The sequence below is a fragment of the Arachis ipaensis genome, chromosome B8, assembly GCF_059453495.1.
Source record: "Arachis ipaensis isolate K30076 ecotype BB chromosome B8, ASM5945349v1, whole genome shotgun sequence".
NCBI classification, from domain to species: domain Eukaryota; kingdom Viridiplantae; phylum Streptophyta; class Magnoliopsida; order Fabales; family Fabaceae; genus Arachis; species Arachis ipaensis.
Genome location: NC_142443.1, coordinates 112,982,060 through 112,993,035, shown reverse-complemented (window position 1 = coordinate 112,993,035; position 10,976 = coordinate 112,982,060).

Genomic DNA, 10,976 nt, shown 5'->3' with positions numbered 1-10,976 from the left:
AAAAAGAAAACTGAAAGAATAAAATAGAATAATACAATAAAAGAGTAAAAACAAACATAAAACAATATCTAATTTAGAGATTCAACCCAACATATGTTGTCAATCTCAGTTATATAGCCAACCCGACATGTCCTGGTAGCTAACCATTGGACAGTCCCTCGTCCTTGTTATTATAATTTTGTAAAAGGGATATGAGTTGTATGTTTTATATGTATATTACATTATAAGCTATTTATGTAAGATACCATAATGTATGTAATGGTAAGCTAACAGCGTTAATCAACAAACAACCACGCCTATAAAACTCAAACTCTTGTTATCTGAACAAGTCACAAAGCATGACAGATACTCAGAGTATGCAATGAAGCATAGTCAGTCCATTCCCAAAGCTCTAATAGGAATGAACTGCTCTGATACATTAGTGCACCAGATCGTTCAAATAATACCATGGTGAGTGAATATTGTTCCCACGAGGATTAAAAAATTGAGCATGCAAATATCGAGTTAAATTTCTAATTAGATAAAATAAATCTGGATTAATGAGGAGTCGTATCTTTGCTGAAACATAAAAGTGCTTGAATGTTGAATGCTAAAGAGCAGTGAACGTGAACTTGAATAGGAGAGAAAATAATTATGGAGAGTGTCAAGGGTTTTAGATGTAGGAACCGTGATTAATTAACCGTTTAATTAAATAATTAAATTGCCCAAAATAGGATCCAAAAATTTAGAATGTGAATTAGAAAATTTAAATATGATTTTTGGACTCAGTAGATTTTTCTGAGTTGGAAAATATAATTATCTGCGAAAAACCACATAAAAACATGAACCGGTAAATGAACCGACAGTACCGGCTTAAATCGGTCCGGTACTATACGAAAATAATAAAAACAGTAGGAAACCTTAGGAAAATAGTTAGAATTGAAAATCAGGCACTAATTTTAAAGGTCTGGCCCGAAATTTGGCCAAACGGGCCAAAAACGCTAACAGGTTGAACCGGGCGCAAGCCCAACATATATAAGTTCATTAAATGAGCCCCATTTAGCTCATTTAACACCAAACACAACACACACACCAGCTGAAAAGAAGAGGGGAAGAAGAGAGAAAGTTACTATTCACTCTCTTCTTCAATCCATCATATCTCGAGCTACGGTGTTCCGATTTGCGTGTCGTCAGCGGCTACGTGAAGCTCTCGCTGAGCCTGTTACTTTCATCTAACCTTTGTTAGTAAGATTTCTAATTTTTATCTCCTTTCCTCTGCCCTAAGAATTTCGAGTTTGTGGATTTTTGTTTAGAGTGAAATTTGTGTTTTGGTTGTTTAGGTACTAATCATTAGTGAGGGATTGTTGGGTTCTATCCCAAATTTTAGTGGATAAGGTAAAGTTTCTCAAGAACCCTTGTAAATTGATATATTATGGGTATTATGTTTTGATTTATATGAAATATATGTTGTTAGTTTGAATATTGGAGCTTGTTGGAATTGCCTTGGATACTTGGGAGCAATTGGAGTTGGATTGGTGACTTGGTTGTGTTTGGAAGCTTAATTTGTACTCAATCTTGGGGTTTTAGTGCATATTGGGAATCGGCCAAGGTATGATTTCAGTTTCCTTTGTGTAATATATAATATTTCTAGACACTTAGACTAGTGACCGATAGGATAGGTTTGGATTGTATTGGTTGTTGAACTTGTTGAATGATGATGTATGATGATTTGATGATTTTGGCTATTTTTATGAATTGTGATGTTGATGTTGATAAGAATGATTTTAAGGATTGAGATTGAGGTTGAATGAGGTTAATCATGATGAATTGTGGTGATATAATGATGATGGATGATTGTGTTGGTTGAGAAATGGTTTTAGTGTGATATATTTGATATTTGAGGTTGAGGATTATGTAATGTGAGTGGAAATTTGTATGAATGGTGAATTGTGACATAAGGGGTAAGTTATGAGGTAAATTGGAGTTTGGTATGGTTTTGAATTGGTTTTGGTTATGAATTTTAAGAATTTGAGAAATTAGTGAATTTTGGTAAAAATGAATTTTAGTAAACTTTGACAGATTATATCTTGAGTTACAAGTTTTGAAATTGAATGAATTTTATATCAAATTAACGACAATTCAAAGAGCTTTAAAACGATATAGATTTTGTAGAAATCTGAATTTTGAAGAGAAAGATAAGATTGTTGGAAGTTTGGGTCAGAAATCTGAAATTCTGTGAAGTTGCAGAATTTGTGATTTCTGGTTTGTGTGCGCACGTACACTATTGTGTACGTGCTCTGATCAGTAGCAATTTTTTACTTGTGTGTGGCCTTGTGCGTACGCACAGCCTTGTGCGCATGCAGACCCTGTGAAAATTTGAACACATGCATACGCACACTCTTGTGCGCGCGCACAAACAGGGAGGTGCCTACTGTTGGGAGTGCTAGCACACTCTGGTGCGCACACAATCCTTCGAAATTTGCAACTTGTGCTTACGCACAGTCTCATGCGCACGCACATACTGGGAATGGCAGTCCGTTTAGGGCGATTGCACGCATCAATGCGCACATTTAAAATGAAAACTTTTACCTTCTGTGCATACGCACACTTCTATGCGTACGCACACTTCTTGAAAATCCTTCTGGGCGTGCGCACGCACAACCCTATGTGTACGCACAACCCTATGCGTACGCACAACCCTATGCGTACGCACAACCCTATGCGTACGCACAACCCTATGCGTACGCACACTATCCTGCTTTTCAATAAACATATTATTTTTAACTGTTTTACCTTACTGGCAAGCTTGAAAACTTCCGTAACACTTATCTAAGATTCCTTGGCTTGTTTTTAGGTGTCAAAACTTGGGGGATGCTTTTGGTAAGTTTAATTAGATATTTTTCTTGTAAAAATTTTAGAAAATGGAGACTTAGGTTTCTGAAGTACTGAGGATGGATTAGTTGAGAGAGATGATGGAGTACTGTAATAATGATTGACAAAATGAGTTGTGGAAATTATGAATTTATAGTGGTTGAGATGGGTCTGGGATTCGGAATGAAATGGTGGATTACTGATATACTGAAAAATGATTTCTGAAAACCACTACATTACTGTTTTGTACTGACATTGTTGAGACGCTATGCGCCTGGCAGGGACGGTAAGTTAATCCCGCCTGTCGAGGTCACGGCAGCGGTGTAAGGACGGTAGGTTTATCCTACTTACGTTGAGATGTAAGGTCTATGGCAAGAGTATTCCGCTCGCATCCCTTCGTAATCACTAAAGTGTGTAGGCACTGGACCGTGATCCGGGCACGATATCTCGGGGGTTCCCATTATGAGACCGAAGGGTAACATCTCCATGGAGATGTGTCGGGTTGGCAGTTGAACTGACAATGTGATATCACAGCCAATAGGACAGGCATTCATCATGTGCATCTTCTATCTGTTTGTTTGCTTTGCCGACTTGAAATTGCTTGCCTAATTGTATAACATGATTCATTTCTACTTGAATTTCTTGATATACATGCGATACTTGTGTTTTACTTGCATTGTTATTTATCTGTGTATTCTACTGGGATTGAGGAGGTTCGGAAGGTGGTAGCGATAGGATCGCATATCGGTTAGGCTGGCGAAGGCTATGGGACAACGGAGAATTGTTAGATTAGAAATCCACTAAGTTAGATTATCCTTTTTCATTGGGGTTTTAAAGTTAATGTTTTAATTTATGTATGTTTTAAGCTTGAATCTCATGATGGATATGAAACTCTAGGATTGCCTCTGGCATCCAGGAGTCTTATATCTTACATCACTGGGCAATGTTACCATACTGAGAACCTCCGGTTCTTATTCCATACTTTGTTGTTATTTTTCAGATGCAGGTCGTAACCCACCTCGGTGAGTTGCTTTGATAGTGACAGAGCGGAAGATCTTCACTTTGTTTTGAAATCTTTTGATTATTTTGTTTAGCTTCTCTCACTTTTTTATTTATTTTGCCTAGAGGCTTACTTTGAGAGGAAGTTTGTATAAGCTGTTTTACTTTCAAAACTCTGTATGTCTGCATATACTAGTCGGCTTAAACTCCGCGAGCTGCGGCTAGTATCCTTTGACTATTATACTCTTATATTTTGTTATATTATATTTACATCTTATGCATTAGGTTTGTAGCATCATGTTGCACTTTTTGAACACTATTTTTGCGCTTATTTCTTCATCGGGCTTCTAGAATTATTAATTTTCCATATATAAATATGTACAAGCTTTAGAATTGTCGTAACCTTTGATTAACCTTTGCTTTATGACGCGAGGTAAGGCTTAGGATAATTAGGGTGTTACATTTAGTGGTATCAGAGCAGTTCATCCTCGTGAGCCTGAGGGATGGACCGATTGTGCTTCAGTGCATACCCTATGTCTTTTCTTTGATGCTATTTAGGTTATCTAATTGATATTGCATAGCATGCTTGTTTGTGAGTGCCTTTTTGGGAAAATTGAAGTACTAGGCTTTTGATATTGAGACTGATCACCTAGATATCGACTATTTGGTGTAGACAGAAACCCTAATGGCTACTCACAGAAGAGGTCGTACGTGTTCATGAGGAGAGACTGAAAATGAACAACCGGCCGATAACCATGCCGAGTTTATGGCAGCAATGGCTAATCTTTTGAATACCTTGGAGGTGAATGCTGCTACAACTCTGCAAGCTATGCAGAGGTTAGGTCAACTAGCGGGAAACAGAAACGGTAATGGAAATAGAAATGGAAATGGGGATGGAAATGGGAATGGAGACGAAAATGGTAATGACTTGGGAGGTGCTCCAATGACCTTGGCTACATTTCTCAAGGTTCATCCACCAACTTTCAGAGGTTCGACCAACCCTATGGAAGCGGATAATTGGTTCCAGGCTATGGAGTGTGCATTACAAGCTTGATGAAGGGAAAATTGTCGGTGTAGAATTTCTCAATGAAATCTCGTTGCAAGTATAGTTTCTAAACCAACAAACAATCCTCAATAAAAATTTTGTTTGTCACAAGTACAAACCCCAATAAAAATAACTGAAGTATTTAAACCTCGGGTCGTCTCTCAAGGAATTGTAGGGAAGTGTTCATGTTATTTGTTATGGGACAAGTATTTTTGGGGTTTTGAATAAAGGACAAGAAACATAAATGACAAGAAAGTAAATGAAACTCAAATGATAAAAAGGCCTTGGCAAGGGTTGATGGTTAAGGATCTTTATCCTTGTTACTAACCACAACATGATAATTGCAAGGATCAATCCCATTAAGTCATCCTCTAACAAGTAAAGGAAAGTCAAATGAGCTATATTAATCCTAATCCATAAGCCCTAGCTACCTCACTAATTAACTTTGTGAAAGCTAGAGTCAATGGATACCAATTATCAATCACTTGGACATTAGCAACTCAATTTCACCTAAGTTACCATCCCAAGCCAAGAACACAAAAATCTACTCTAACATCTTTCCAAGCATTTTGTCAAACACTTGGAAGGCATAAAAGGAAGGTAAAATAGGATTGCAAGAAATATAAATCTACAACTACCAATTGCAAGAAATTAACAACAACAAAACAATTAAACAATAGAAGAAATCAAACATAAATGGCATTAAAGAAAAATAGAAGAAACAAGAGTGCATCAACAACAAGGTAAACAAATACAAAAAGTAAAATATTAAACTAGGAAAGCAAAGGTAAAGGAACAAGAAATTAGAAAGGAAAAGTAAATCAAAGCATGAATTAAACCTAGATCTAAAGAAATCCTAATCTACATCTAATCTAATTCTAGAGAGAAGAGAGAGCTTCTCTCTCTAGAAACTAACTAAAGCATGATGAAAACTAGACTATCTTTGCTCCCCCTTGCTCCTCCTTTGAATTTTGTATGTAATAGGCTCAGAAATGAGTTGGATCTGGGCTTGGAAAGCTCAGAAATTGCCTCCAGTATTTTCACTTTAATGAGGTCACGTGCGAGCTGCTACGCGTACGCGTCAGTCACGCGTACGCATCGTCTGTCATTTTTCTTCTCACGTATTTTCACGCACGTGCGTCGCTCACGCGTGCGCGTCGATGTGTGCACTCCAAATCCTTGATTTTCCATGATTTCTCCACTTTGCATGCTTTTCTCCTCACTCCTTTGATCCATTCCTAGCCTTTTCAACCTGAATTCACTAATGAACACATCAAGGCATCTAATGGAATCAAAGGTGAATTAAAATTAGCAAATTAAAGGCCTAAAAAGCATGGTTTCACTCTTAAGCATAAATTAGGAGAAAGTCATGAAACCATGCCATTTTAGTGAATAAGTGTGAGAAAAGTTGATAAAATTCCCTAAATTAAGTACAAGATAAACCACAAAATTGGAGTTTATCAAAGCTCAGCATGTCCCGGCTAATCAGTATGTAGAGTTTGCTGCCTATAAACTCTTAGGAGAGGCTCAGCACTGGTGGCAAGGAGAATGCCACTTACTACAGCTTCAGAATGCTAACATCCCTTGGGACGTATTCCCAATGGCTTTCTACAAGAAATAATTTCCTGAGTCTGTAAGGGATAATTGAGTATTGAACTATTCTTATTTGACTTTCAAAAGCAAATGACACCACATCAAGATAATTGAACTATTCTTATTTTAAACTTGAAATTCATGCATCTCTCAATTTTTTTCAATAAAAAATTTTCTTTTAAGCAAGGTGAGAGATATATGGAACATTTTACAACTTTTTAAGACATCAATGCAAATGATCATGAAACTAGAACAAGAGAACAAATAAAACATAACAGAAAATAGACAAATAAGATAGGAAATGAGGTAAAAGAGAACGAGACCATCTTTAATGGTGACGGCTAGTGCTCCTCCTTGAGGATCCAATGTGATGCTTGATCTCTTCAATGTCACTCCTTCGTCTTTGTTGAGGCGGCTGCACAAGCTTATGTACATGCTTTTTAGTTTGCTCCATCCTCTTCTTGTGTGGGTAAATTCCTTTTCCTTCCTCTTCCTTGAGGTTTCACCATTCTTTGGTGGCATACTTAGGAGTGGTAGAAGTCAAAAAGTAAAGCTTTTGCAACACCAAACTTAAGAGTTTTGCTCGTCCTCGAGCAAATGGAAAAGAGTATGGTAGAAGAAGGTGGGGTAGGTGGAGCTTCGTGGGACCTACTGGTCCTGTAAGGTTAGGAATTCCAGATTCCCTGCTCTCTTGCACTGGCGTTTGAACACCCAGGAGCTACTCTCTGGCTGGCGTTCAACTTTAACACTCCATCCAGAGTGTTCTGTTTTCACTACTATGAATTCTGTCTCTATTCTGACTGCTGCACATGATTATGAACCTAAAAACAAAACTTTAAAAAAAATAAAATTAAGAAATAGAAATAATTAATTAAGGTTCGGTTGCCTCCCAACAAGCTCTTCTTTAATGTCATTAGCTTGACGGACAACCCCTTTCAAGGAGGAAAATAGTCATAGAGGAATAAATCCTTACTCCTTACTGGGGCTTCCGTCTTGTGCTCTCATGGAACAGCGTAATACGCTCAAGAGACAGGATTTTGTTCACTGCCTGAGGTAGGGTTGGGATTGCAGCAATATGCTGGTGTCCCCTTTTGTCACTTCCTTCTTCCATGGTGAATACCATGGTGAGATAAGTGAACATTACCATTTTTCATGGTAAAAACCCTTCAGTATGGATATTTTTGTTTTTCCAGCCCCTAAGTATCTTCTTTTTGGGGCCTTCCTCCTTTGTGGATAGTGTACATCCCACACCAAACTTACGTTTGGTCTTAGGAGGGATTGAATGAGTTCCATTCAAGGGAGGAGGCTTGGATGCTGAATCCTTTATGCAAGTGCCTCCCTTGTTAGGTGGTAATGGAGGGTCAAGAACCTTGAATACCACCCAGTCCTCATACAAGGTAATCCTTTTTTCCTCTTGGATTCCCATCTTCTCCATTACTATACTTGACCCTAAGTCACACAAAGCCTTCTCAAAGGTCATGGTGCCTATGGTGTAAGGAATCAAAAAGCGTCTAGGATCTGGAAGCTTCTGAGGTAGCTTCTGCTGAACCAAAGCATTGAGTTCTTTGGAAAGCAATAGAGGTTCTTCCTCCATAAGCTTTGTACTAAATAGCTTGACATTCAGCTTCATGAGAGTTCCTAGGTACCGAGTAACTTGCTCTTTCCTAGTGTCCTCATCCTCGTCACAAGATGAGTGTTCATAAGAACTTATGCACTGCAGGAGTGCATTCAAAGGAACCTCATTGGTCTTTATAGTTTCTTTGGCTCTGAGATAGAGGGTTCTTGAGTGGGATTTAGGCACTCAAAGGGTGTGCTTTGACTAGCATTTAACGCCAGCTCTGTTAGCTCTTTGGGCATTGAACGCCCTTGCTGTGCACCCTTACTAGCGTTAAATGCCAGTCCCTCTGTCTTTTTGGGCGTTGAACGCCCAGTAGGGATGTCCTTGTTGGCGTTCAATGCCAGCTTCCCTGGGTGTGTGGGCATTGAATACCCAGTGAGGGGTTCCTCACTAGCGTTCAGCGCCAGAATGGCTGCATGGTTGGGCGTTGAACGCCCAGTGAGGTGTTCCTCACTGGCATTCAGCGCTAGAAAGCCTACCTGGTTGGGCGATGAATGCCCAGTGAGGGGTTCCTCACTGGCGTTCAACGCCAGAAAGCCTGTATGTTTGGGCATCGAACGCCCATCCAGTGCTCACTGGATGGCATTCAACGCTAGCTCTTCTGCCAGGATGGGCTTTGAATGCCCAGTGAGGACTTCCTCACTGGCGTTCAGTGCCAGGCTTGCTGCCATTATGGGCATTGAACGCCCAGTGAGGAATTCCTCACTAGCGTTCAATGCCTTCCCAGTCTCTCTAGACTCGGTCTCTGCCTCAGTATAAGGTATCAGATTTAAACTTAAGCCAAGATCATACAGGGCTTTGTCAAAAATATTCTTTTCAGTAGTCCATAGGATCTAAAAGCTCCATAGATCTGGCATCTTCCTTGGCAGCTCATGTTGAATTAGGATACTGTAGTTCTTATTAAGTATCTCTATTTCATCTCCCCTTAGGTCTTTCTTTTCAAAAGGAATGTCTTTTAGACAAGCCATATAGGGGATCCTTTTTCCCAATACCTTTGCAACAGAGATATTGACTTGCAGCTCTTTAAGGGTTGCTGGGAAATGAGCCAACTACTCATCTGCCAGTTCTTTCTGCACACCTAGGAAAGATGGCCCTTGTGGCTCTTTCACCTCTGCAAGGGCGAGCTCTATGATAATCACAGGCTCTTCTTGCACGCCCAGAGAAGAATGAACTTGAGGTTCCTTCTCTTCTGTAGAGATATGCTCAATGGCATTCTCAGGATCTTTCTGGTTCGTGATTGCCATATGTCCCTCAGTAGCATGCTCCTGAGGTTCGGCCTCCTTAGTACTAATGAGGGCCAGACACTTTTCTCTTGAATTTACTTCTGGGGCTCTGAGAAGAGTGTTAGGGTGTCTCTGCAGCTTCTGAGGAAGGTTCCTCTGAATGACTGCATTGTACTCCTTAGTAAGAGCTACTATATCTACTTCCCTCCGATCTTTCTTATGACTCAAAATGTCCTTCATGAACTTAGCATAAGAAGGTATCTATTCAAGAGCCTCTGCAAAAGAGATCTTGATCTTTAATGTTCTGAGATAATCCACAAAGCGGGCAAACTGTTTATTTTTTTCTCTTGACAAAGTCTTTGAGGAAATGACATTTTAGCCTTATATTCATCAATCTTGGTTGAGGAAGGCCGAGTGCCATGTGTGTTGGAAGGGGGGTTACTAGCTTGCTTAGGAGGGTTGTTATCAGTCTGTGATTGGCCTCCCTTATATGGGCGTTCAACGCCCATGTTGCTGCCCCCTTCCTGGCGTTCAATGCCAGGGACACTGCCCCCTTGTGGGCGTTCAACGCCCAGGGTGCTGCCTCCTTGGGTGTTTGAATGCCCAGTCTCTGCCCTATCCTGGCGTTCAATGCCAAGAGTGATACCTCCCTGGGCGTTTGAACGCCTAGAATTATCCTGTGCAGAGACCTGGGTTCCATTCTTATTATACTGAGGTTGGGTGTTTAAGGATTTTCCACTCCTCAGTTGGATAGCTTGGCATTCTTCTGTTATCTGCTTAGATAACTGCTGCCTTGTTTGACTCAGCTGGGCTTCTACCTTCCTGTTAGAAGCCTGAGTTTCTCACAAAGCCTCTTGTAGTTCCAGTAGTTGCTGGGCAAGTGCGTGCAGTTACTGAGTCAATGGGCCATCCTGTTCTAGAGGGTTAGGTTCAGCAGACACTGCCTTAACCTCTCCTTGTATAGAAGTCTCAACAGATGAGTACAGATGCTGATTAGTGGCAACTGTCTCAATAAGCTCTTGAGCTTCTCTTATGGTCTTTCTCATGTGTGTAGAACCACCAGCAGAGTGGTCCAAAGACATTCTAGTCATGTCTGAAAGTCTATAGTAGAAGATGTCTAATTGTACCCATTCTGAAAATATTTCAGTGGGACATTTTCTTAACATCCTTCTATACCTTTCCCAGGCATCATAAAGAGATTCACTATCTCCTTGTCTGAAGCTTTGGATATCCAGCCTTAGGTGGGTCATCTTTCTTGGGGGAAAGTATTGATTTAAAAACTTGTCTACTAACTGTTTCCAAGTTTTTAAACTAGCTTTAGGGTAATTATCCAACCACCTTTTTGCTTGGTCCTTTACAGCAAAAGAAAAAAGCAGTAATCTGTAGACATCTTCGTCTACTCTCTCACTGTGTACTGTGTCATCAATCTTTAAAAAATCTGCCAGAAATTCTGTAGGCTCCTCCTGAGGAAGTCCAGAATACTGGCAGTTATGCTGCACTAGAGTAATGAGTTGATGGTTCACTTCAAAGCTACTTGCTCTGATGTGAGGTGTGGTAATACTTCTTCCATAGAAATCAGCAGAGGGATTTGTATAAGATCCCAGAGTTGTTCTGAACTCTTCATTCCCACTTGGGTTCATAATGAAGA